This window comes from Hyla sarda, chromosome 7 (assembly GCF_029499605.1).
Source record: "Hyla sarda isolate aHylSar1 chromosome 7, aHylSar1.hap1, whole genome shotgun sequence".
Taxonomy (NCBI): Eukaryota; Metazoa; Chordata; class Amphibia; order Anura; family Hylidae; genus Hyla; species Hyla sarda.
This window is the reverse complement of record NC_079195.1, coordinates 208,155,084-208,182,829: the sequence shown is the minus strand read 5'-3', so window position 1 is coordinate 208,182,829 and position 27,746 is coordinate 208,155,084. Positions and strand designations below refer to the sequence as shown.

General features: G+C 45.8%; 1 long non-coding RNA gene across 2 annotated transcripts; it reads right to left on the bottom strand.

The window, feature by feature from the left end:
- Positions 1-27,341, bottom strand: LOC130282172 (uncharacterized). 2 transcript variants are annotated; one of them, XR_008846267.1, is made up of 3 exons: positions 27,255-27,341; positions 23,394-23,477; positions 1-203 (listed from the first exon to the last, which is right to left on the bottom strand). It is a non-coding gene; the product is annotated as an uncharacterized LOC130282172 (long non-coding RNA). The 2 variants fall into 2 exon arrangements; XR_008846266.1 differs by having other exon boundaries at positions 27,204-27,335.
- Between the last annotated feature and the right edge of the window lie 405 nt (positions 27,342-27,746).

Here is a 27,746-nt window from a genome sequence, read left to right as displayed (position 1 = left end):
TTTAATCTAAACTATATTTCGGATTCCGGATCTGCAATCGTTCTGTCATCCTCAGGCAAATATGATCAGCGAACAGCAGGGGGTGAGTAGAACATTCTCGTCGGAACAGATTCAGAGGCTGCAAGTAATTGTCTGGAAACCGTTCCCTGCCAAAGCGTCTCCTAATTTCAGGACTCTCTTGGCGTCTTATCTGCACGGGGGAGCTCCGAGGAAAACAGAGAAGAAAACATATTTTTTTTTAATTCTTTTTTTTTTTTTAAACCAAATTAAGTGAAACAATAAACAATGGGAATTTTTTTACCCCACACACACACAATTCAAAGAAAAACAGAAAACGCTTAACGATTCTACTGAGCCCAAGAGGCATTTCGTAAAAACCCCTTGTGTTATTAAAAATGCGCAATAGTTTTCCTTCCCAATACAAACTTGGTCGGGAATTATCTCCCACAAATACAGTATATTAAGCTGTACAAACAGCTGCAAGTAATAAAATGGTAGTCTAATCGACCCTATTGTTACTTTTGGTGCTGCTTTGACTGCGAGGCTATGAATTTCAATAGACTAATACGGCGACCGCAACAGACTGCTGAATGTAATTATGCGGAGTAAGATTATTAACATTGGGGCATTGAATCTCGCACGCGGATTTAAAGGGGATGTCGACGTTTTAGCGCCAAGTTTTATACTGTGCTGAATCTATTTCGCGTGTATCTGTATAAATGGGGGAGCTCCGTTTTTTTCGATAGCAGGCTCCAAATCTCTCTCTTTCTCTCTATATAATTATATATATAATTCAATGTAGGTGCAAATATATAAATAGTATATGAATATAGAAGAGCTCTGGGATGTTTCTGCAGCGCAAGAATTTCACGATCAGGAGATGTACCCCAAGTCCCATGCAAGTCTATGGGATTTCTGGAACAGCTCCTGTTCCTGTTACTCTTTGACTGCGGAGATTGCCCTGGAGTTTTAAGCATCCTGCCGCTGGACCAATGTCATGGTAATGTATGATTTAACTGTCTGGCAGGCAGGTGCAGGGAATAGTGCGGAGGCTGGGAAAGGGGACAGGGTGGGAGGGGAGAAGAGTGAGGGAGGAGAAAACACATCAGTTCTGTGATGCTGAAGTGCAGAGAGGATGATCAGTCTATCACTGCTGGGGCTTCAGGAGACTGGAAAAAGCTGGGTTGCAGTACTGTGCCAGGGAAGTACTGTGAGCCCTGCACTGTGTACTGCCCAGCTTTCCTAATCTACCTAAGAGCTTAAAGGGGTATTCCAGGGGGGGGGGGGGGGGGGGATTATTATTATTTTTTTTTATCAACTGGCTCCAGAAAGTTAAACAGATTTGTAAATTACTTCTATTAAAAAATCTTAATCCTTTCAATAATAATCAGCTGCCGAAGTTGAGTTGTTGTTTTCTGTCTGTCAACAGTGCTCTCTGCTGACATCTCTGTCTGTCTCGGGAACTGCACAGAGTAGAAGAGGTTTGCTATGTGGATTTGCTTCTAAACTGGGCGGTTCCCGAGACAGGTGTCATCAGATCGCACTTAGATAGAAATGAAAAACTCAACTTCAGCAGCTCATAAGTACAGAAAGGATTAAGATTTTTTTTTTTATAGAAGTCATTTACAAATCTGTTTAACTTTTTGGAGCCAGTTGATATATTTAAAAAAGTTTTTCCCTGGATAACCCCTTTAAGTATGGCTGCTTTACCAGACAAATATTCTATTCAGCAGACAGGGAAAGCTGGGTGGCAGGCAGTACATAGCGCAGGGTTTAGAGTACTTTTTGGTGGCATGTCTGCTTCCTTCGCCATTAAAGCGGCATGTGCTGGCAGATCAGCGGCAGATTGTGGCAGCAGTCAGTGGTGTAAATATCATTTTTGTTGGTGCCGGGTCCCCTGGTGTCCCAGGGGGCTTTGTCTTGATTGAGACTGCTGTGACTGCCATAATTACGCTACCGGTGTAAAATGCAGTGTGGGTATGCATTCTGTAGGTTAGTTTCACATGAGCATATTTTCCTATACAGGTACTTCTTGGACCGCACAGCAGACCGGATGATGAAAAGAATGTGGTCATAGTTCTCTTTGTAGTTACTTTCTAAGCATTTGTACTGAAAGTCACTAGATTTGCTTTTACACACTTTTGTGTTGCTAGTGAAGGTAGATACAGTTCAGGTTATGTTCTACTGTAAAGGGTCTACACCAGTTGGTTTACTTTGGGGCAGTTACTTAAAAGACTTTACTCATGGTTAAGTGTGGCACTGTAGCAGGGCATATGCTAGATTGCCATGCAGCACTTACTCCAACTGCAAGCCCACAAAGAGTTGTGTTTGCAGAAGAGCCCTTGCTTGGCTATTTCCCTTTTCTGACTAACCTATTCTCCTTTTTGAGTCCGAAAACAATATTTTAGAGATGATTGCCCTCTCAGCATGGACTGGAGACAGTCTTGAGTAATAACTTCTTGATCACTAGTGATGAGCGGCAGGGGCCATATTCGAATTCGCGATATTTCGCAAATATATAGACGAGTATTAGTCCTGTGTTCGGGAAATTCGCATATTCACTATGTTCATTCCCTTTTTTTTCCATGCAAAAATTCGTAATGACATTCGCATAGTGCACATGCCCGATTATATCTTTACTTCAGAAAAGTTTTTTTTATCTTTTTTTTTTTTTTTTTTAGAGAAATCATGGCTACTTAAAAAAGACTACTAGGGGTCACCATACCATCCAGAACAGAATTCTGTCCTTCTGTAGCATCATTCTTGTCCCAGATAAAGTGAGGGTGGGACTAGCTCTCCTCTATGCTCACTCCTATCCTGTCTATCAGACTCTTGTCTGAAGACAGAGAGGAGGGGGTTATAGAGCAGCCAGCAGTGATTGGATGAAGAGAACCTGGAACTGCACAGCAGACTCAGGGAGGAAGTGAATGCATGGTGAGTGAGGGCGGACAAGCCGCTTCCTGAGCAGTGGATGCCAGAATAAGTGAGCAGCAGAACAGAGGGATTTATAAGCTGAATACAGAAGCTAGACACATAAAAAGACATGTAAAGCATCTGCATGACCTAGTGAGTAACATCTAGAAGCATTATTGTTTTTCTGTGATAGGACAGGTACACTTTAAAGGGGTAGTCTGGCCCTAGACATCTTATCCCCTATCCAAAGGATAGGGGATAAGATGTCTGATCATGGGGTTCCCGCCGCTGGGGACCACCGCATTCTACCATGCAGCACCCACCTTCCGGGCTTCCGGGACCGCTGGAGGCCCTCAGGCTAATACCATCCCGACCACAGGGACGTAAGATCGTGATGTCACGACTCCGCCCCCGTGTGACATCACACCTGCCCCCTCAATGCAAGTCTATGGGAGGGGGAGTGAAAGATCTGGGTGGAGTACCCCTTTAAGGCATTTTTAAGTGTTCACAGAACACATGCACCGTAGATTTCGCTTGGTAAACAGAACTGAAATTGCAGCCATATTGGTGGTGATATCTCCCGTTCATTACAATGGCCCCACTACAGTGGACGGAAAAGTCAATGTGAACGTCAGATACAAAAATATTCAGATACATCTTTTAAGGATTACTTTCCATTCTTGCCCTGCTCTCCCACTCCATCATAAAACAATAAAAAAACAAGTACAACAAGACAAGGACGTGCTGTTTGTGCAAAAATAAATAAAATAATATATCACTTCTCGCTCCCACAGTGGATAGATTTGCCAGCCAACGTGTTATTCCTTTCTGTTTTCATTTACATGGGCCCGACACGTTATTAAAACATCAGGGCTTCGGGACAGAAGAATGTCTCTTCCCGGAGAAGGCAGTAGAGTAAAACAACAGTATTCTGCTGTCTTATGCCTGGGGCAGGAAAACAAGATGAAGCCGAGGAAAAGGAAGAGTTTGTTCATGAGCGCGAGCGGTTCACGTATGAGACTATCTCACCGTGTTATTCTATGAACTTGTGACCATCTGATAAAGACAAACACACACACACACACTAGGGAAATGTTGGCACTTTTACCAAATGTTATTTTTTAGGTAATAAAGTCTCTTTTTTTTTGCCTGCAGAAACTACCATTAAGAGATTTAGGTTGTAGGTCTGGGGACAAAAGGGGTGTAAATCATCAATGTAACAGCACCGTCTGTACAACACATGGGGAAAGAAAACCACTCTCTGTTTAAGTTCCCAGAGCTAAAATTCTGGAGGAAATAAAATGTAAAATATAGTCTCTTTGAGAGGACCACCCCACAATGCAATGAAAGTACGACAGAATCTTCAGCTCACCTCCCACTGGTCTCGCGCAGATCCTCAGCCTGGCCCAGCTTGATACGTAGTATTGTGCAGAAAGAATGTTCTGGATCCAGCAATTCCATGAAACTTCACTTTTATTTGTAATCGAAAGCGTTAAAAATCTTGCAAGGTAGCGCTCACGACACAACACACCACCTAGCCAGTGATACACTGCAACATGGACGCGTTTCAAGTGCATGCTTCAGCTCACCTCCCACTGGTCTCGCGCGGATCCTCAGCCTGGCCCAGCTTGATACGTAGTATTGTGCAGAAAGAATGTTCTGGATCCAGCAATTCCATGAAACTTCACTTTTATTTGTAATCGAAAGCGTTAAAAATCTTGCAAGGTAGCGCTCACGACACGCCACCTAGCCAGTGATACACTGCAACATGGACGCGTTTCGAGCACATGGGCTCGAAACGTGTCCATGTTGCAGTGTATCACTGTCTAGGTGGTGTGTCGTCAGCACTATCTTGCAAGATTTTGTAATGCCATGGATTACAAATGAAAGTGACATTTTATGGAATTGCTGGATCCAGAACATTCTTTCTGCACAATACGACCACCCAACAATGCATTGGAAAAAAAAATGGTATGCTGGAGTAGTGGTCCTCGAAAGGATTATGGCTAGTTAGGATAGGTAGGTAGTGTTACAGGCAATGTTTTCTGGGAAACACAATATGCAAATTAGCTCTGCTAACAGCCATCACGCCCCCTCTCTCATAGATATGAATGGATTTGGCGTGACGCCAAGACCACGGTGACCCAAAACCGGCTTTCTGAGGCTGGACCATGATGAGACATCTTGTCCCTATCTTTTGGCTAGTGGATAAGATGTCTAGGGCCGGAGTACCCCTTTAAGACTGTTCGGTTTCCATCTTATGCATGACACTTGTTGTCAACCAGGAATGCTGCAGTATATAGTGTGGGGGTGGGGGGGAGAAGAAACAGTAAAAAGCATTAGTAAACATAAAAACCCTAATGGGCCCATTTACTTTAAATAAATATTCAAATTAGAGAAGGACAAAACCTATATTGTGGGATACATGAAAAAAGCTTTAAGTGAATCGGAAGGTTAAGTCACAGGTAAGGTCTGCCAATGCTTTTCAGTTGTGCCGAAGCTTTCCTCGTTGTATCCATTGTTCATTACTACAAGCCATTGGTATTTCCTTTTTAGATACTTCCCAATGTCCTTGCTGAGGAAAATATTGTTGCGCTCTGATAAAACTGTTTGTTCCAAACTATTATCTTTTCAGCATCACAATAGTAAACACCGAGGATGCGGAAGGACTGTGAACTTTCTTAATGGAGGCCGCAATTAAAGATGGAATTGCAAGACGCCACCTGTTTGTATGACTTTGTTTCATTCTTAAGGTCACAAAGGAATGTTTTCCGTAATATTTCTTAAGCAGAGAACGTCTACTCTACCTGTAACTACAACACATATGCTTAATGGAGCCGAGCAAAATGTGAAAAATTTTGCTTTTCCGCATCTGGCCAATTTGGATTGATAAAAGTATGGCCTGTTATTCCTGCAAATTCTATATATATATATAGCTGTAATGTTACAACTGTGAACGTCGCTGAATAAACTACACATTTTCCAGAGTGGCGCAACATTTTATCTTTGTAAGAGATTATTAGAACAAAATAGTGTCATTTAAAGGAGTACTACTTTTTTCCTTTTATCCCGTCCGGGCTGCAAAATATAAGAAAACACACTTTCTCTTACCTGCCAACGAGCCCCCCGGAGCTCCGGTACAGGCGTTCGGTCCCCGGGCTGTATTCTTCTTACTTCCTGTTAGCCCGGCACGTCACACGGAGCTTCAGCCTATCACCAGCTGCAGCGATGTCCCGCCTCGGCTGGTGATAGGCTGAAGCTCCGTGTGACGTGCCGGGCTAACAGGAAGTAAGAAGAATACAGCACGGGGACCAAACACCTGTACCGGAGCTCCGGGGGGCTCGTTGGCAGGTAAGAGAAAGTGTGTTTTCTTATATTTTGAAGCCCGGACGGGATAAAAGGAAAAAAGTGCGCGCCGGACTACTCCTTTAAAGTTACATGGGAGACAACATACAGGAACAGAACCACAAGGCATGTATTAGTACTCCGAACAGGTGTGATCCATACATCTATCTCACATCTATTTATGCAGCACAAGTCGAAGCAGCAGCACACCCATACGGTATTAGGTGAAGAGCAATAGAGCTTTATTTGCCCATGTTCACAGCGCAACGTTTCGACGGTATCAGACCGTCTTTATCAAGTCGAAACGTTGCACTGTGAACAAGGGCAAATAAAGCTCTATTGCTCTTCACCTAATACCGCCTGGGTGTGCTGTTGCTTCGACTTGTGCTGTATCTATGGACGTGGTCTGCGACTGGGACCCCGCATCTTCTTGCCTGCACAATCTGGAGTCAGATGCGCTACCGTTGCACCACGAGGTCAACTGCCTGCACAATCTATTCTTGAAGTACTACTTGAGGTTGTGCTGCCTACCTTGTGGCTCTGTATCTATCTATCTATCTACTATATATCTATTTACTATTTATCTTTCTATCTATGTATCTATCTTCTATATATTTACTGTTATATCTATCTCTCTCTATTATTTGCCCATCTCATATCTATCTATAAACAGGAGAATACAGCAGCACACTGCTAGCACAAAGATACATATAAAACATGAAATGCTATATTGCTACAATGCAAAATATGAAAAAAATATAGGTGCTTCCCTCACCATTTGGCCAAATAGTTTGAACCATCCCACCGAGATAAGGTGACCTCATTGGGATGGACCCTACACTGTGAATGTGACTCTGTTCAATCAGTTACCAGGCTTGTAAGGTCTGGAACATCCAGCACCTTATAAGATGGGTGGGGTGGTCCAAACTATTTGGCCAAATGGTGAACTAAGTACCTCCATTTTTTTCATATTTGCATTGTAGCAGCAATATAGCATTTCATGTTTTATCTGTATTTTCGAGCTAGCAGTGTGCTGCTGTATTCTCCTGTTTATGTATATTGAGCCTGGCAGCGTGCACCTGTATGCCGGGTCCATGCAGTAGTTTGGTATCAGTATGTGCTGGCCAACTTATCCTTTTTTGTATCTATCTATCTATCTATCTATCTACTATATATTTACTATTTATTTATCTTTCTATCTATCTATTTATTTATTTACTATCTATCTCTCTATCTCTCTCTCTGTCTTATCTAATGTTACACTGCTCAAAAAAATTAAGGAAACACTTAAACAACACAATGTAACTCCAAGTCAATGACACTTCTGTGAAATCACACTGTCCACTCAGGAAGCAACACTGATTGACAATCAATTTCACATGCTGTTGTGCAAATGGAACAGACAACAGGTGGAAATTATAGGGAATTAGCAAGACACCCCCAATAAAGGAGTGGTTCTGCAGGTGGTGACCACAGACCACTTCTCAGTTCCTATGCTTCCTGGCTGATGTTTTGGTCACTTTTGAATGCTGGCGGTGCTTTCACTCTAGTGGTAGCATGAGACGGAGTCTACAACCCACACAAGTGGCTCAGGTAGTGCAGCTCATCTAGGATGGCACATCAATGTGAGCTGTGGCAAGAAGATTTGGTGTTTGTCAGCGTAGTGTCCAGATCATGGAGGCGCTACCAGGAGACATGGAGGAGGCCATAAGAGGGAAACAACCCAGCAGCAGGACCGCTACCTCCGCCTTTGTACAAGGAGGAGCAGGAGGAGCACTGCCAGAGCCCTGCAAAATGACCTCCAGCAGGCCACAAATGTGCATGTGTCCACTCAAACGGTCAGAAACAGACTCCATGAGGGTGGTATGAGGGCCTGACGTCCACAGGTGGGAGTTGTGATTACAGCCCAACACCGTGCAGGACGTTTTGCATTTGCCAGAGAACACCAAGATTGTCAAATTCGCCACTGGAGCCCTGTGCTCTTCACAGATGAAAGCAGGTCCACACTGAGCACATGTGATAGACGTGACAGAGTCTGGAGATGCCATAGAGAGCGTTCTGCTGCCTGTAACATCCTCCAGCATAACCGATTTGGTGGTTGGTCAGTAATGGTGTGGGGTGGTATTTCTTTTGGGCGCAGTATAGCCCTCCATTTGCTTGCCAGAAGTAGCCTGACTGCCTTTAGGTACCAAGATGAGATCCTCAGACACCTTTTGAGACCATATGCTGGTGCGGATGGCCCTGGGTTCCTCCTAATGCAAGACAATGCTAGAACTCATGTGGCGGAGTGTGTCAGCAGTTCCTGCAAGAGGAAGGCATTGATGCTATGGACTGGCCTGCCCGTTCCCCAGACCTGAATCCGATTGAGCACATCTGGGACATCATGTCTCACTCCATCCACCAACACCACGTTGCACCACAGACTGTCCAGGAGTTGGCGGATGCTTTAGTCCAGGTCTGGGAGGACATCCCTCATGAGACCATCCGCCACCTCATCAGGAGTATGCCCAGGCATTGTAGGGAGGTCATACGGGCACGTGGAGGCCACACACACTACTGAACCTCATTGTGACTTGTTTTAAGGACATTACATAAAGTTGGATCAGCCTGTAGTGTGGTTTTCCACTTTGATTTTGAGTGTGACTCCATATCCAGACCTCCATGGGTTGATAAATTTGATTTCCATTGATAATTTTTGTGTGATTTTGTTGTCAGCGCATTCAACTATGTACAGACGAAAGTATTTCATATGATTACTTCATTCATTCAGATCTAGGATGTGTTATCTTAGTGTTCCCTTTATTTTTTTGAGCAGTGTATATCCATCTATGTATTATCTATCTATCTATCTATCTCTATCCCTTTGTCCATCTCATATCTAGCTACCTACATTATATCTTTCTACTATCTTTCTATAAATATTTTAGATATTTCTGGTCTTCACATGCAGACCTAACCCTCCATCCTTGCTGTCCTCCTGACCATGAAGAAGAGGTCAGCGGCCATGTTGAGTGACAGGACAGGCAGCAGATGACTTCACATCCCGGCTTTCTCCCTGCAGCCATTCCTCTGTAAGGAGGAGAAATGAATGGCTTTTCCAGATTGGCTCTGGTGGCCTCACATGTTGACACAGCAATAATTTTTAATGAGAATTTTTTCGGCATTTGTGTGGGGGAGCAGTGAGTGTTGTATACACAGATGCAGTTCTGCCCACCATGCTGGGAGCCGGGGCACTCCCTAACATGCTGAGTTCAGTCCTAAAACAGATTCCTTTCAGGCTAAGAGAAACATTTAGGCTTACTCACCTTTGAACTGCTTGCAATTATGTTTACTTTGGCAAAGCTAAGAGGCAGCTTTACAGATATTAAATACAGTCCAAAGGGGAATCTGGAGGCCTTCCTAAAATTTAATCACCCAATTTAGCAGATTTTAGTGAGGGGTTACTAGCAGAGAGCGGCCTCTCACTGCACAGGATAAGCTGGGTCTGCGAAAGGGATTTGTTTATCTCTTACTAGGCTTGGAACCACATTAGAATTCTGGAACACAAATACTTGGACGGATTTAAGCAGCGAGATGTTATTCTTGGTAAGAGTCGTGCTATCAAGTCATGTTCATGTCAATCTACGTTACATCATCCACCAGGAACAACGGTTACAAAAATACATTACGATAAAAAGACAGAAAGATACATAGATATATATGGATGATAGATAGATAGATATGAGATAGATAGATTTTAGATAAATAGATAGTTCATAGAATAATATATAATAGATATGACTGAAGAGAATTGTAAAGGCCACAGCATCAATCTGGAGGCTCCGGTCAGTGGTAAAATAGCTGCAGTTTATTACAAAAAGTGACGTTTCGAGCCTTTATCAAGCATACAATACAAGTGAAGCAGTGTTCTATATACAGTATCTCATGAGATGTATATGTAGAATACTGTTTGACTTGTATTGTATGCTTGATAAGGGCTCATATGGAGGCGAAACATCGCTTTTCGTAACCAATAAACTGCAGCTATTTTACCACTGACCGGAGCCTCCAGATTGTGGCTGTGGCCTTTGCATAGTGTTATGGTTATTTACTGAATTGGCAGTCCAGGTGACCATGGGCAGATCAGATGGGTCCAGTGTAGTGTTGGGCACGAATATCGCACATTCGCGAATATTGGGAATATAGCGCTAAATATTCGCAATTACGAATAATTCACAGTACACATCACAGTGATCATCCCTCTCTGCTTCCAGCTTGTGGTGTAAACAAGGCTCCAATACTAGTTACTGTGTCAGACTGGCGAGCGCCTGAAAATTCGCATATGCGAATATTCGCATATGCGAATTTTCCCGCATATTGATCCCTCCTTTCTTTTAGCTCTTTTATCGCGCGATATTGCGCATGCAAATTTTGTGGTGCATAGTAAAAAAAGGCCGCGAATATTGCGAATATATGATGAATATTCGTCCATATATTTGCTAAATATCGCGAATTCGAATATGGCCTATGCTGCTCAACACTAGTCCAGTGCTGTTCTCCACCTTTCCTCTGTATGATAAAATATATGAGATAGCTATATAGATAGATAGATAGATAGATATGAGATAGATAGATAGATATGAGATAGATAGATAGATCTGGCCATTCTATCTATCCGTTGGCTCTCCGAGCATGCTGGGAGTTGAAGTTTTGCAACATCTGGAGGGCCACTGTTTGAGACCACTGCCGTAAATAGTGCCCATGTCAGATTATCAGGGAGTAATCTGATTGTCCGGTAGTGAAGAGGTAGGAGATACCAGGTGGGAGATTTATTCAAACATGTTCAGAGGAAAAGTTACTGAGTTTGTGGTGTCTCGTGGTTATGGACTGTCTCGGGCAGCCTGATAGCACGTGTAATGTAAGAATAATATATATAAAATTAATTTTCTTATGGTTCCATGTATGTATGTTTAACATGTTACTGTGCCTTTAAAATGTGAGCAGTGAACCCCATGTGACCATGTGAGCCAATAAGACCCCAAAAGTCTCCCTCTGTATAGTGAGGTACAGGGGGGAGTTAGTCAGTTCACCCCAGTATGTGCTCCTAAGCAACAGCTAAGCTCAGGTGTGCTGTGTGCCATGTGCTCTGTGTAGAGGCCTACTCCAGCTTTAATCTTTCTACTAGTCATCCTACAAGGTTCACTTGCAGGAGGTTTACATGCCCCTCCAGGATAGTCTACAGGGCCTTGGATGGAAGGACCCTAGAAACCAGAATCTCAATCTACAGTCTACAATTCCGCCCAGTGAAAAGCACCACAAGTCTCAGAACGGCATCTAGGCTCGCAAGGAGTATGCTGTACTCTCACACCTAGGCCAGCTGTTTGTGTAATAACATCTGCACAAGCTCGGTAAAGACAGTTACCCGTAACCTGATGACGGTGTGTTCATCGTGTCTGGCCCAGGAGAAGCTGCCTACAACCTACGGACCGTGGTTTGGAAAAAACGGTGCCCTGGCATCACGAAGTGATCAAGGTACATCTACTAGCACCCAGTGGTCGCCACAAGTTGCCCATAGCAACCAATCAGATTGCTTCTTTAATTTTTCACAGGCCTTTTCAGAAAATAAAGAAGCAATCTGATTGGTTCCTCTGGCCAGGTTTTGATAAATCTCCCCCTATCCAGGGAATACCTCCCGTATGTGTCAGATCAGTGTTATGCGAGAGGCGGATGAGCGCAGAGGTGAGGAGCGGTGGCATATGAAGTCACTAGATGACATATTTTGCCGGGTTACAATTACACCGCGGTGACAAAACAGTATACGAAGCTGAAAAATAAAAACCCACGGGTGGTGTCAAGGTTGGATTCCAGTAAAAATAATAGAAATGTGTTCTCAGTAAAACACACAAACAAAATCTCTGCTGATGTTAAGAAAACATTAGTCTGCCAATGACCCTCCTACACAGTTACCTCCTGCTGGCAGTAAACTTCTCCTTTGTTACTTACTGTTCCCCCGGGATTTATAAACAGGTCCCTGTATACATCCCAAACCCAGGGCGGTCACATTACAGGAGCAGGAATACAAGCGCATAACTCTCTATTGTGCATGCATTACTCCAGGCAGCAACTATTCCATAAATCACAGTTATGAACGGCATTTCTTTCCAAGGTAACACGTAGCGGGGGTCTATATACTCCAAATGTTGTTCTGACAGCTGAAGCATTTATTTCTATAAGCTCTGCAGTCATTTATCCATTGAGGTCTTTGCGGCAGAGGGGGGCACGTGTGTGTTGTAGAGAAAATGTGGAATTTTGCTCATATAAATAGCATAATATAATACATAATACAAAGGCAAGTACAATGAATGTGACACAGTAAATGACAGACTGATAGAAAGGGAGAGAGGGACCTGCCAGCGAGGCCTTACAATCTACAAGGTATTGTGGTGGCCCAGTACGGGATGGTGTTTCCTCGTACTCTCCTGCCCTACCAGGCAGTGTCCCTCAGTGTCCCCAGGGCCCCCTGCAGTTGTTTTCCCCCCATGTAAATATTTTATGCATTTTATTGTGTGTTATGAATTTAATAAATGTACCATGTGATTGTTACCCAGGAGGTACTAGTGACCAGCTGACCCCAAAGGTGACCTATGGGCTCCCTGTTAGTCTCTCCCATATAAATCCTGAGTGGATCTAGCTTCTCTCTCTTGTTCCTGAGGTCCAGTGCAGTCAAGTTGTCTTCGTGTGTGTCCAGAACATTGGAGGCCTTAAGACAAGAACTGCAGCCAAAAGTCAAGTGCACAGTAAGCTAAAGTCACAGCCCTGTCAGTCAAGTCAAGTCTTCTGTCTATCCAGCGTGGCCTGCACTAAATTCTCCTGTCTACTACAAGTCCCAGCAAACCTGCGAGGTCTCTGTGTCACTGGTCATCTCCTTGGGCCCTGGTTGTACTGCATAGACTGTAACAACTGTCACCTTCAGTAAAGCTACTGTTGTCCGTTACTTGGTGTTGGTGTCTTCATTGCCCTCGTGCCTAGCCCAGGATCCAGAGGTATACCTTTGGGTGGTTAAGGCTAAACCACGCCCTGGCATCACGAACACAAGGTGTTAATACCATCTGCCCCTAGGGTAACAACATCTGCCCTGCACCACACACCCTGCCATTACCACAACTTTTGGCATCACGAACAGGATACGGGTGTGTGCTTTATGCCACAAGTCCTCCCCCCTAGTCTGAACTGTGTCCAATATTGTCTACAAGAAAATCGCATACCAATGCAAACGAAGTTTGCGCCAGAAAGTGTACAGGACTGTCACGATGCCGGCTGGCAGGTAGTGGACCCTCTGTGCCAGAGAGGGATTGGCGTGGACCGTGCTAGTGGACCGGTTCTAAGCCACTACTGGTTTTCACCAGAGCCCGCCGCAAAGCGGGATGGTCTTGCTGCGGCGGTAATGACCAGGTCGTATCCACTAGCAACGGCTCACCTCTCTGGCTGCTGAAGATAGGCGCGGTACAAGGGAGTAGGCAGAAGCAAGGTCGGACGTAGCAGAAGGTCGGGGCAGGCAGCAAGGATCGTAGTCAGGGGCAACGGCAGAAGGTCTGGAAACACTGGCAAGGGACACACAAGGAACGCTTTCACTGGCACTAAGGCAACAAGATCCGGCAAGGGAGTGCAAGGGAAGTGAGGTAATATAGGGAGTGCACAGGTGATAACCCTAATTGGAACCACTGCGCCAATCAGCGGCGCAGTGGCCCTTTAAATCGCAGAGACCCGGCGCGCGCGCGCCCTAGGGAGCGGGGCCGCGCGCGCCGGGACAGAACAGACGGGGAGCGAGTCAGGTAGGGGAGCCGGGGTGCGCATCGCGAGCGGGCGCTACCCGCATCGCGAATCGCATCCCGGCTAGCAGCAGGATCGCAGCGCCCCGGGTCAGAGGACGTGACCGGAGCGCTGCAGCGGAGGAGGTGAAGCGAGCGCTCCGGGGAGGAGCGGGAACCCGGAGCGCTCGGCGTAACAGTACCCCCCCCCTTGGGTCTCCCCCTCTTCTTGGAGCCTGAGAACCTGAGGAGCAGACTTTTGTCAAGGATGTTGTCCTCAGGTTCCCAGGATCTCTCTTCAGGACCACAACCCTCCCAGTCTACTAAAAAAAAATTTTTCCCTCTGACCTTTTTGGCAGCCAAAATCTCCTTGACCGAGAAGACGTCCGAGGAGCCGGAAACAGGAGTGGGAGGAACAGATTTGGGAGAAAAACGGTTGAGGATGAGTGGTTTGAGAAGAGAGACGTGAAAGGCATTAGGGATACGAAGAGAAGGAGGAAGAAGAAGTTTATAAGAGACAGGATTAATTTGACACAAAATTTTGAAAGGACCAAGATAGCGTGGTCCCAACTTGTAGCTAGGGACACGGAAGCGGACATATTTAGCGGAGAGCCATACCTTGTCTCCAGGGGAAAAAACGGGGGGAGCTCTTCTTTTCTTATCCGCGAACCTCTTCATGCGTGAAGAAGCCTGTAAGAGAGAATTTTGGGTCTCTCTCCATATAATGGAAAGGTCACGAGAAATTTCATCCACAGCGGGCAGACCAGAGGGCAAGGGGGTAGGGAGGGGGGGAAGAGGGTGACGGCCGTACACCACGAAAAATGGGGATTTGGAGGAAGATTCAGAGACCCTGAAGTTATACGAGAATTCGGCCCATGGAAGGAGATCTGCCCAGTCATCTTGGCGGGAGGAAACAAAATGTCGCAAATAATCACCCAGGATCTGGTTAATTCTTTCTACTTGTCCATTGGACTGGGGATGATATGCAGAGGAAAAATTTAATTTAATCTTGAGTTGTTTACAGAGAGCTCTCCAGAATTTAGACACGAATTGGACCCCTCTATCCGAGACAATCTGCGTAGGCAACCCGTGAAGACGAAAAATGTGTACAAAAAATTGTTTAGCCAACTGAGGCGCAGAAGGAAGAGCAGGAAGAGGAATGAAATGTGCCATTTTGGAGAATCGATCAACGACCACCCAAATAACGGTGTTGCCACGGGAAGGGGGTAAATCAGTAATAAAATCCATACCAATCAGAGACCAAGGCTGTTCGGGGACAGGCAGAGGATGAAGAAAACCAGCGGGCTTCTGGCGAGGAGTCTTATCCCGGGCACAGATAGTGCAGGCTCGCACAAAGTCCCCAACATCCGTCTCCAGAGTCGGCCACCAATAGAAGCGGGAGATGAGTTGCACAGATTTCTTGATGCCCGCATGACCTGCGAGATGGGAGGAGTGACCCCATTTGAGGATTCCGAGGCGTTGGCGTGGAGAAACAAAGGTCTTTCCTGGAGGAGTCTGCCTGATGGAGGCAGGAGAAGTGGAGATCAGGCAGTCAGGTGGAATGATGTGTTGCGGAGGGAGATCAACTTCTGAGGCATCCGAGGAACGAGAGAGAGCATCGGCTCTAATGTTCTTATCGGCAGGACGAAAGTGAATCTCAAAATTAAATCGGGCAAAGAACAGAGACCACCGGGCCTGGCGAGGATTCAGCCGTTGGGCCGACTGGAGGTAGGAGAGGTTCTTGTGGTCGGTGTAGATACTAACAGGAAATCTTGATCCCTCCAGCAGATGCCTCCATTCCTCAAGTGCTAATTTAATGGCTAGAAGCTCTCGATCCCCGATGGAGTAGTTCCTCTCCGCTGGAGAGAAGGTCCTAGAGAAAAAACCACAAGTGACAGCATGCCCGGAAGGATTTTTTTGTAGAAGAACAGCTCCAGCTCCTACTGAGGAGGCATCAACCTCCAATAGGAAGGGTTTGGAAGGGTCAGGTCTGGAGAGCACGGGAGCCGAAGAAAAGGCAGACTTGAGTTGTTTAAAGGAGTCTTCTGCTTGAGGAGGCCAGGACTTGGGATCAGCATTTTTCTTGGTTAAAGCCACGATAGGAGCCACAATGGTAGAAAAATGTGGAATAAATTGCCTGTAATAATTGGCGAACCCCAAAAAGCGTTGGATAGCACGGAGTCCGGAGGGGCGTGGCCAATTTAAGACGGCAGAGAGTTTGTCTGGATCCATCTGTAGTCCCTGGCCAGAGACCAAATATCCTAGAAAAGGAAGAGATTGGCATTCAAACAGACATTTCTCAATTTTGGCATAGAGTTGGTTGTCACGAAGTCTCTGAAGAACCATACGGACATGCTGGCGGTGTTCTTCTAGATTGGCAGAAAAAATTAGGATATCGTCCAGATATACCACAACACAGGAGTATAATAGATCACGAAAAATTTCATTGACAAAGTCTTGGAAGACGGCAGGGGCATTGCACAGTCCAAAGGGCATGACCAGATACTCAAAGTGTCCATCTCTGGTGTTAAATGCCGTTTTCCACTCGTCCCCCTCTCTGATGCGGATGAGGTTATAGGCGCCTCTTAAGTCCAATTTAGTGAAGATGTGGGCACCTTGGAGGCGATCAAAGAGTTCAGAGATGAGGGGTAAGGGGTAGCGGTTCTTAACCGTGATTTTATTAAGACCGCGGTAGTCAATGCAAGGACGTAGGGAGCCATCTTTTTTGGAGACAAAGAAAAATCCGGCTCCGGCAGGAGAGGAGGATTTACGGATAAAGCCCTTTTTTAGATTCTCCTGGACGTATTCGGACATGGCAAGAGTCTCTGGGGCAGAGAGAGGATAAATTCTGCCCCGGGGTGGAGTAGTACCCGGGAGGAGGTCGATAGGGCAATCATAAGGCCTGTGAGGAGGTAGAGTCTCAGCTTGTTTTTTGCAGAAAACATCCGCGAAGTCCATATAGGCCTTAGGGAGACCGGTTACTGGAGGAACCACAGAGTTACGGCAAGGGTTACTGGGAACCGGTTTTAGACAGTTCTTGGAACAAGAGGACCCCCAACTCTTGATCTCCCCAGTGGACCAATCCAGGGTTGGGGAATGAAGTTGAAGCCAGGGAAGTCCAAGGAGAATCTCCGAGGTGCAATTGGGGAGGACCAAAAGTTCAATCCTCTCATGATGAGATCCGATGCTCATAAGAAGGGGCTCCGTGCGGAAACGTATGGTACAGTCCAATCTTTCATTATTTACACAATTGATGTAGAGGGGTCTGGCGAGACTGGTCACTGGGATGTTGAACCTGTTGACGAGAGAGGCCAAAATAAAATTTCCTGCAGAACCAGAGTCCAAGAAGGCCACTGTAGAGAAGGAGAAGGCAGAAGCAGACATCCGCACAGGCACAGTAAGACGTGGAGAAGCAGAGTAGACATCAAGGACTGTCTCACCTTTGTGCGGAGTCAGCGTACGTCTTTCCAGGCGGGGAGGACGGATAGGACAATCCCTCAGGAAGTGTTCGGTACTAGCACAGTACAGGCAGAGGTTCTCCATACGGCGTCGTGTCCTCTCTTGAGGTGTCAGGCGAGACCGGTCGACCTGCATAGCCTCCACGGCGGGAGGCACAGGAACAGATTGCAGGGGACCAGAGGAGAGAGGAGCCGAGGAGACGAAACGCCTCGTGCGAACAGAGTCCATATCTTGGCGGAGTTCCTGACGCCTTTCAGAAAAACGCATGTCAATGCGAGTGGCTAGGTGAATAAGTTCATGTAGATTAGCAGGAATTTCTCGTGCGGCCAGAACATCTTTAATGTTGCTGGATAGGCCTTTTTTGAAGGTCGCGCAGAGGGCCTCATTATTCCAGGACAATTCTGAAGCAAGTGTACGGAATTGTACGGCATACTCGCCAACGGAAGAATTACCCTGGACCAGGTTCAACAGGGCAGTCTCAGCAGAAGAGGCTCGGGCAGGTTCCTCAAAGACACTTCGGATTTCCGAGAAGAAGGAGTGTACAGAGGCAGTGACGGGGTCATTGCGGTCCCAGAGCGGTGTGGCCCATGACAGGGCTTTTCCGGACAGAAGACTGACTACGAAAGCCACCTTAGACCTTTCAGTGGGAAACAGGTCCGACATCATCTCCAGATGCAGGGAACATTGGGAAAGGAAGCCACGGCAAAACTTAGAGTCCCCATCAAATTTATCCGGCAAGGATAAGCGTATCCCAGGAGCGGCCACTCGCTGCGGAGGAGGTGCAGGAGCTGGCGGAGGAGATGACTGCTGAAGCTGTGGTAGCAACTGTTGTAGCATAAGGGTCAGTTGAGACAGCTGTTGGCCTTGTTGCGCAATCTGTTGTGACTGCTGGGCGACCACCGTGGTGAGGTCAGCGACAACTGGCAGAGGAACTTCAGCGGGATCCATGGCCGGATCTACTGTCACGATGCCGGCTGGCAGGTAGTGGACCCTCTGTGCCAGAGAGGGATTGGCGTGGACCGTGCTAGTGGACCGGTTCTAAGCCACTACTGGTTTTCACCAGAGCCCGCCGCAAAGCGGGATGGTCTTGCTGCGGCGGTAATGACCAGGTCGTATCCACTAGCAACGGCTCACCTCTCTGGCTGCTGAAGATAGGCGCGGTACAAGGGAGTAGGCAGAAGCAAGGTCGGACGTAGCAGAAGGTCGGGGCAGGCAGCAAGGATCGTAGTCAGGGGCAACGGCAGAAGGTCTGGAAACACTGGCAAGGGACACACAAGGAACGCTTTCACTGGCACTAAGGCAACAAGATCCGGCAAGGGAGTGCAAGGGAAGTGAGGTAATATAGGGAGTGCACAGGTGATAACCCTAATTGGAACCACTGCGCCAATCAGCGGCGCAGTGGCCCTTTAAATCGCAGAGACCCGGCGCGCGCGCGCCCTAGGGAGCGGGGCCGCGCGCGCCGGGACAGAACAGACGGGGAGCGAGTCAGGTAGGGGAGCCGGGGTGCGCATCGCGAGCGGGCGCTACCCGCATCGCGAATCGCATCCCGGCTAGCAGCAGGATCGCAGCGCCCCGGGTCAGAGGACGTGACCGGAGCGCTGCAGCGGAGGAGGTGAAGCGAGCGCTCCGGGGAGGAGCGGGAACCCGGAGCGCTCGGCGTAACAAGGACTTTGTCTATGAAAAGTGTTTTAACCGTGGTGCTTCTGAAATAGAGGGGAAGGTGAAGAAACGACTGTCATTTGTTATTGAAGAAAACCCTGAAGTTGTGAACATCATGTGCAAAATTCGCACTGAAGTAATGTTATGTCCCAAGATGTCTGCTGCCATACCTGAAAGGATTAATCTGTTGGAGGAAAAGTCCACTTAAAGTGTGGAAAAGTGAAGTCAAGTCGTAGTTCCTAGTCCCAAGCGGAACTTGAAAGGTCTGCCCCTTGTTGCTAGGGGGGCAGAAGAAGAGGACGCACTGCTGAGTCACTTCCGATCCCATGCCCTGCTGATGACGAAGTTCCGGCTGATGGCCATTTTGCTGGATACCGGTATAAGAAGCGGAGTGGAGCGCGACTTCTTCAGTCTTTTGGAAGTTCCTGGTGAGAGCAAGATGATGGATACGCAGCAGACTGCCCATACAGAGAGTCCCAAGATGGCACCGGAGACCCGGAGAGTTGCCTCAGCCACGGTGCACGTGTTCCAGGAGATGGCGGACCGTCTTTAGAAGATCTGCATTGGGGCAGAGGAGGCCTGCTATCAAGTCCCGTTGCCCGAGGACGACGGAGAGTGGCCTGCAACCCCGGCAGAAGGTACGCCAAAGTCATCAAGAGAGCCGTCGCCGGTGAGGATGTCATCCCTCCACCAGACCTGGGGATCCTGGGCGGAGATCTACACAAGGGAATCGGAAGTTAGGCCGAGGCCACATATTTTATTCCTCCATCTAGCCCCAGGTCCGGCAGCTCACAGCACAACCGAGACACCACTGCTACCCAAGTGGTTATTCGGTGATGAGCCAGCATTAGTCCAGTTCATGAGGGACCATCTCCTACCCCTGCCAGGGAGTCCCATCCTTCCATACTAGCAGCCCAGGCCAAACTTGAGGCCAAAGTGGCTGCCATAATGGAGGAGTTAAGAGAGCAGAGGTGAAGGGAGTATGGCCCTAAACTTATGCCGTTTGAAGTACGTCACGTCCAGCAACAGCACACCAAGAGCCTCGAGGCCTTATATATCAAGACGCTAGAACAACCCCAAGAGGGGGGAACCACCCTTAGAATGGGGAAGAGCTACAGTCATCAAGTTTGACAGAGTGAGGGGGTAAGGCACATCAATGGACTGCCACCACTGTGGTACTATTCTGGTCAACAGGAGAGCGGTGAAGAGAGAGCGGGGAGATTGTAGAATACACCCTTCTACAGAGCCTGCAAGGGGAATGGGCAGCAGCCACCACCAGGCTCAAGAACCCTACGCAAATCCCCTTCGCCTATTTCACCTCTGAAGTTTGGGACTCAGATCCATTTGGTCTCCTACCAACAAGCATCAAGGGTTAGGTCATCCTAGAAGAATGGTATCCTGAGACACCTGCTATGGACCCCAAGTATCTGCGTCAAGGGTCCTCTACAGATTTGCCCAGGCCTACTCCTGTGGTCAAGGAGATTTGGCCTAACCAACGGGCACCAACTAAAGTGCCTCGGCCTATTCCTGCTGAGGAGGAGGTTTGGCCGGCCCAACAGGCACCTACACGTGACCCTCCAGTGGCGCAAGCTGCTGCTGTTTAGGTGGTGGTCACTGTGAGTTTGACCATAACCGAATCCAGTTTGTCCCATTTGTCGTGGGATACGCATGTCAGCCCCATGGAGGGGCACAGTCTCGTGGGCCTAGGTACATGTCCCAGCCTAGAAAGCAAGGTGACGGTTAGGATAGAAAGTTGCCAGGCCACAGTATTAGAAGAATTACTACTATTGAGTCGTGAGACTGACTGTGTACAGAAATCTTTGTTGTTTTAGGTTTTGCCTGACGAACTGAAAAGTGCCTGACGAACTTGTCAAAAAGTTTACCTGTAACCAGTGCCACATGCGTAAGTGTTCCTGATGGCTTTTTAGCCGTGAACCTTTACTGAGAACTCCAAAATGTACCTGGACTTTAGAGCGGTGCAATGAAAGTCTGTATATATCATTAAAGTAATATATTTTGTATACCATTTTTGCTCCAGTAACAATTTGTGTTAGTATACTGTAACAAAACGTGTATAATGTATTGTAAGAAATGGTTAAAGTGTACAGTGTCCTTATTCCCAGTAAGATACCAAGAGTAACTCCCATTCAAATAAAAGTTAAGTATCACACATAGTCAAATATAGTAGGTACACTATCACTAATTTAGTCAGTAATGTGTATATGAGTCAGTCAACATGTCTAGATAGGACTGTAGCTTTGTACATTTTCCAGTCCACCTATGTTTATAATGTGAATGTCTAAAGTTTTTCCTGTCCCAGTGTGCAAGATACTTTACTGGCCAGAAGGTATTCCTGATAGCCTCACAACACACATGTAGTGACAGAGGTACTCAAATGTGAATGTGACCTTTAATCTAGAATCTATGTATAGTGTTCTGGGGGAAAGTGTATCAAACCAAGGGACCCCAGTAGCCAAGGCATTGGGTAGATAGCCTCAGTCAGCCCAATCCGAAATTTCTTGTCCAATTGTTATGTATACAATTGTTGGAAAATGTCGTGAAGGAGATTACAAGGTCAAAGATCTCCACACCTATTTAGAGCGTGTATGAACTGCACTAAATTCTCCTGTCTACTACAAGTCTCCAGCAAACCTGCAAGGTCTCTGTGTCACTGGTCACCTCCTTGGGCCCTGGTTGAACTGCATAGACTGTAAAACTGTCTACCCTCAGTAAAGCTGCCCGTAACTTGGCGTTGGTAACTTGCCCCCGTGCCTAGCCCAGGATCCAGCGGTATACCTTTGGGTGGTTAAGGGTAAATCACGCCCTGGTGGAACACAAGGGGTTAATACCATCTGCCCCTAGGGTAAAAACATCTGCCCTGCACCACACACCCCACCATAACTACAGATCAAAAGGGGCATAGATGCCCTTGATGAGGAATAATTCTACTGCTGTACAAATCACTAGTCAGACCACACATAGAATACTGTGTACAGTACTGGGCACCAGTGTACAAGAAAGATATAGTGGAGCTGGAGAGGGTTCAAAGACGGGCAACCAGAATAAATGACAGACTGATAGAGAGGGAGAAAGGACCCTGCCTGTGAGGGCTTACTATCTACAAGGTATTATGATATAGCATGGGGGGAATCAGAGGCACTCTGGAGGAGTCGGCTCATCATCTCTTACAACCCATTAAGTCCTTTCTATCTTCCTCTGCCATCTTCCTAATCATGATCCCCCTCCCTATGCAGCTTGGTCGGATCTGGGGACTGTTATTTTGGGGTCTGATCTGGGGTCTGATCTTGTCTATAAATATGAGGGGCACTGGTCAAGAGTCAATCATTTTTAGGGGGCTGTAAATATAGGAAGGTCCATATGTAATTTTTAGATGCTCTGGGTCTAAGCTGGGGTTTTTCATATTTATATGGTCTGTATACATATATGATTGGGGGGGGGGGGGGTGGATACAAGGGAGGCTCTAATCTAGAGGTTGTAATTCTGGGGTCTGAGCTAGGGTATTTAACATTTATATGGTTGTATATATAATGAAAGGAATGGAAACAAGGAAGGCCCTGATCTGGGGTCTGAGCTGGGGTCTTAAATATTTATGGCTTCTGTATAATTATATTGGAGGGGTATGATCACTAGGAAGGCTCTGATCTGGGATCTGTCATATTTAGCACCTTTGATCTGGTGTCTAAAATTTTTAGGGATATGTATATATAGGTGGAGTTTCTATACAGAGGAATCGGGTCGTGGTTCTGTGTCCTGGGGGAACTTTTTTTTTTAGGTTTCTATGCAGGGCGATTTTTACCTGGGGTCTGTATAAGGATGCATTCACAGACCACGGTTTTCAATCCGTTTTATAAACTGGATACAATCAGAAAATGTGCTGACTAGTTCACTAGCTGAAACAAGCACGCCCCTCTACCGAGAGGAAGGAAGCTAAGGCAGGTCTAGAGTAGCCTCTCTAGAGATGAGCTGTGAGGCAGCCTCTCTGCCTGGAAGGCCTGAAAGTTTACTTCTACACAAGGTAGAGAGGGCTTTCTGTCGCAGGACATAGCTGAGGACAGCTTGGGACTAAGGACAGTTTGGGAATACATTTTTTTAAAGCGGTTTAACCCGGCCCAAATTCCCATACGAAGAGGCCCATACTATCAACAAAGCATTATAGTTGGCAGCCTAGTTACAGATTTTGCATTAGGACCCAGAATCTGCAAGTTATACCTTTCAGGGTTTTGTGTATTGACCCAGCTTCTGATATTCTGGGGTTGCAGCTGTCCACTTGTTATCCGTGCAATACAATGCCCACTGCAGGGGAAAACAAGTATTTCATTATTTACAAGTATATACATTTAAATCAACCAAACACTTGCACAGCAGGCTTTTGATTCCATTCAGAAATTCCACTGTGTGACCAAGGCCTTAGACTGCATGGTTCTTTGAACCCTACATTGTACACAATCAGGGCATTCGTAGAAAGTGCTGCACTATGGTACACAATCAGGGCATCCGTAGAAAGTGCTGCACTAATGGTACACAATCAGGGCATCCATAGAAAGTGCTGCACTATGGTACACAATCAGGGCATCCGTAGAAAGTGCTGCACTACGGTACACAATCAGGGCATCCATAGAAAGTGCTGCACTATGGTACACAATCAGGGCATCCGTAGAAAGTGCTGCACTATGGTACACAATCAGGGCATCCGTAGAAAGTGCTGCACTATGGTACACAATCAGGGCATCCGTAGAAAGTGCTGCACTATGGTACACAATCAGGGCATCCGTAGAAAGTGCTGCACTAGGTACGTTCCGAGCTTAGACCGACTCTTTTAATAATAGTAATAATACTACTAATAATACGAGCAATAACACCTTTACAAAGGATTTCAAAAGGGGCCAAATTCTGCAATTTATTACTATTTTATGGATGTTCCCAGAACATTCCCAAAAACATTACCAAAAACGTTCATTTCACAGTAAATTACTAATAAGTCAGATGAATCCTAAAGGTGAAGACTGGAATTTCAGCCTGTGGTGCAAAATGGAATTTTGTTTAAAAAAAAAAAAGAAAGAAAGCAGGAAAGAGACAAAAAAAGATATTTCCTAAAGATCTGGCTGCTGAGAGCTTCAGCTTCCCCGACCTGTCAGGATTTTCTCTGCGGGAACACTATCCATGTTGATCTTACTGAGATGGTTGTTATCCACATTTCACTCCTGATTTATTGGTTTTTAACCAGCTCCTTATGTTGAAACCATAAGAAAAACAACTCGGAGCAACTCAAGAAGATGCCACAAATGGACACTCATCACATCGGAAAGGGAGACGATAAAAATCTGGTTTACAAAGTGCTGATGAAGTGAGGAGATTTTTATACACCAACGTTTTGGCTGAAGAGCTTGCAATCTAGAATCTGGCCGGTGCAGGTGAAATTTGTTATGTGACTTGATTATTCTTTTTTATTGTGATTAATAATTCCTTAAAGCAGTGTTTTTCCAACCAGTGTGCCTCCAGCTGTTGAAAAACTACAACTCCCAGCATGCCCAGACAGCCAACGGCATGCTGGGGGTTGTAGTTTTGCAAAAGCTGGAGGAACATTGGTTGGGAAACACTGATATGAACAAATATTTTTTATTTATAAAACCTTCATTGGGGGCGACCATATTGGAGGCACACACTTCCTTCCTGTGTTTCCTGTATAGACAGCACAGCAGGGTGAAGCGAAATTGAGTACAGCCTCCTCCCCTTGAGACCAGAGGAGATGCATATAGAGCCTTATTTATTTGTTTAGTGTATAGCTCTACAATCCTAATTTATTTTGTTTTCTAGCAGTACAATAGAGTTGTTAATAATTCATCCATCTTCTAATGATAAGGAGATGGCTCTGCTCATTCTCTCAAAGTCTACACAGCAAAGCTGACAAGTGAGTTACAGAGAACAGAAACTTAGCTCATCCTGGCTTCTCGAGTGGCCAATGTGAAGATGATAATTTGTTTATGTGGATAATCACATTAAATGTTTATAATTAAATTGAATAATATGTCATGCTTCATGATAATATTTTCCCTTAAAATCAATAGACTGCCTGTATCATGCACGAACACACTAAATCCTCTAGAGCAAGAGACGTTCTCAGTTATGGCTTACTACTTTTGGCTGACGATAGGAGCCCCCATCTATTAAAGGAGAACTGTAGTGCAATATAACTTATCAGGATAGGGGATAATTTATAGATCGCGGGGGGTCCGACCACTGGGCCCCCCCCTGCGATCTCCTGTATAGGGCTGCGGCAGTATGCTGGAAGGGAGCGTTCCATTCCTGCATGACGCGGCGGCTGAAACGCTCCCACCAGGTATCCCTAGGGACGACACAGCTTTTCCTGCAGACTGCCGCGGCTTAGTACAGGAGATCCCGCGATCTATAACTTTTCCCCTTTCCTTCGGATAGGGCATAAGTTATATTGCAGTTCTCCTTTAAAGGGGTTCTCTATTACGTGTTAGAATGGTCCTGTTACAATAAGTTCCTCCTAAAGTGACCAATTGCTGTAAACCCCAGTAAAAATCTGCTATCTATAAGGAAACCCAGCATTTAGTGTTGAAATACCCACGGTGCACCACAACAGGGGAAATAAAGCATTACACATTGTCAACTCAATCCATGGATTGTCTATATTTTAAGGACAAGACAGATCCTCCAAAGTGATAGATGCTCTTTGTATGGCTCCCTTCACATATATCCAGCACCGTAGGGAAATGGATTATAAAACTGATTCCACTCATTTGAATGGGACAGTTGACATTCATTGGGCAGCCCAAGTTGGATGCTGGATCGTTGGACACACCACATGGGTTCTGGACTTTGGCCATCCTGGACAATTAATAAACTAATGGATGTTGGCCGTCCGTTGCGGCATTAGTTGCGACAAGTATTACACTGGGCTCACTGAGCTGGACATATGTGAACCCTGCCTAACTCTCTATGCTGGCCATGAGATGAGGATCCTCAACTATTAACTCAGAATTCTGTGATATGTCAAAAGATAATATTGTATGGCGACCCAAACAACCTTGAAGAAGGGGTTGCACCAGGGCTCCGTTATAGTCATTTAGTCACCATACTTTGCCATTCCTAACCAGGCTAAGGCATGTTTAGATCCAGGTGGATTGTGTCCTTGCCAAGTTCCCCTTAGGACATTAAGAGGTGTCACCACTATAGAGTCTGATGTAGACAGTGACTAGGGCTCACAGCGGCCACATCTGTGGTTGTACTGTAGTATTTGTTATGGCAGGGGAGGCCTATTTGACCAGTTTATGCGTCAGATATATGATGTAGCCCTTATCTTCACAATCCCTTATACTACCCAAGGATCTGGCAAAGTTCTAGTACTTTTAAGTTTAGATTAGTCCAATATTAGTGATACTGTCACAAGTGGAGAAGTTAAAAATATATAAAATATAAAATACTACAAAAATCTATTATAATTGTTTTTAAATTATATCTGGCAGTGCTGAAATGGTGCACACCTTTAGACCTATGGGCAGTCTGGCTTAGTTTCTCTGGGAGCATGGTCTGGAGTGTGGTCCCCAATCCAGTCCTCAAGGGCCATCAACATTTTGGGGTTTTCATTTACTCCATTGGAATTGAACAGGACGCAATTCAAATCCTAGACTTTTGGTTAGCCGTGAGGACTGCGCAATACACAGAAAGCATTGATTTCAGCAAGAAGGGTGCAATGCTTAATTTCCCCTGTGGTGGTGCTGTTTTAAAATTAAACATTCTGCTAGGTTTCCTTTTAAATTACAGCTTAACCTAAATGTTTCATCCCTTTCCAAAATTGTGAAACTCTTTTAAATGGACAAAAAAAAAAAAAAAAAGTTTCCATGGTATCTTCTACCTCTCTGTTTTCACAATAGGCCCAAAATCTGACTAGTTCACCGCACACCAGAGAAAATAGGTTTATTACTGCCTTCCAATGTGTTTATTAGCTATGAAACTACAAGACGGCACAAGAGCCTACGAATGGGATTTACACACGTGCAAAACATTCGGTATTTATGGGAAGCAGCCTTGAGTGAGACACCAAACCTGATGTGTGCCATGGGAGAAGCCATAAAGCTGTTTCACAAGAACTGTCATGTCTTCATCTCAGGAATAATGGGAGGCAAAACTGTGGAACAAAAAAAAAAAAGTTAGCACTTGACATTGTGAAAAGCGGCTAAATCTTTATCATAAAGAGAGATTATTGTCATCGTGTGTAGTTGCCGTATTCCAGTTCATTTACCGAAGCCAAAGTGGGTTAACGTAATAAAGGAGAGAGACATAATATCTCATTAAACTACACACATGGTTTATATTGAACATTCTTGGAAGGAGCCTTTATAAGGTGTATATAGAATATTGAGATTTCCCAGAGAAACTGTGACTTATTAGGGTAATTCACGTCTAGACTTCCTAGCTCCCGCTGTAGTGGATTCCAATAATGATGCCACGTGGGTGGTGGGTGATGCTATATCTAGGCTCATTCATTTCTGTGGTGCAACATCCACTGTTTAGCTGTCAATTCCTTAAAAAGGTATT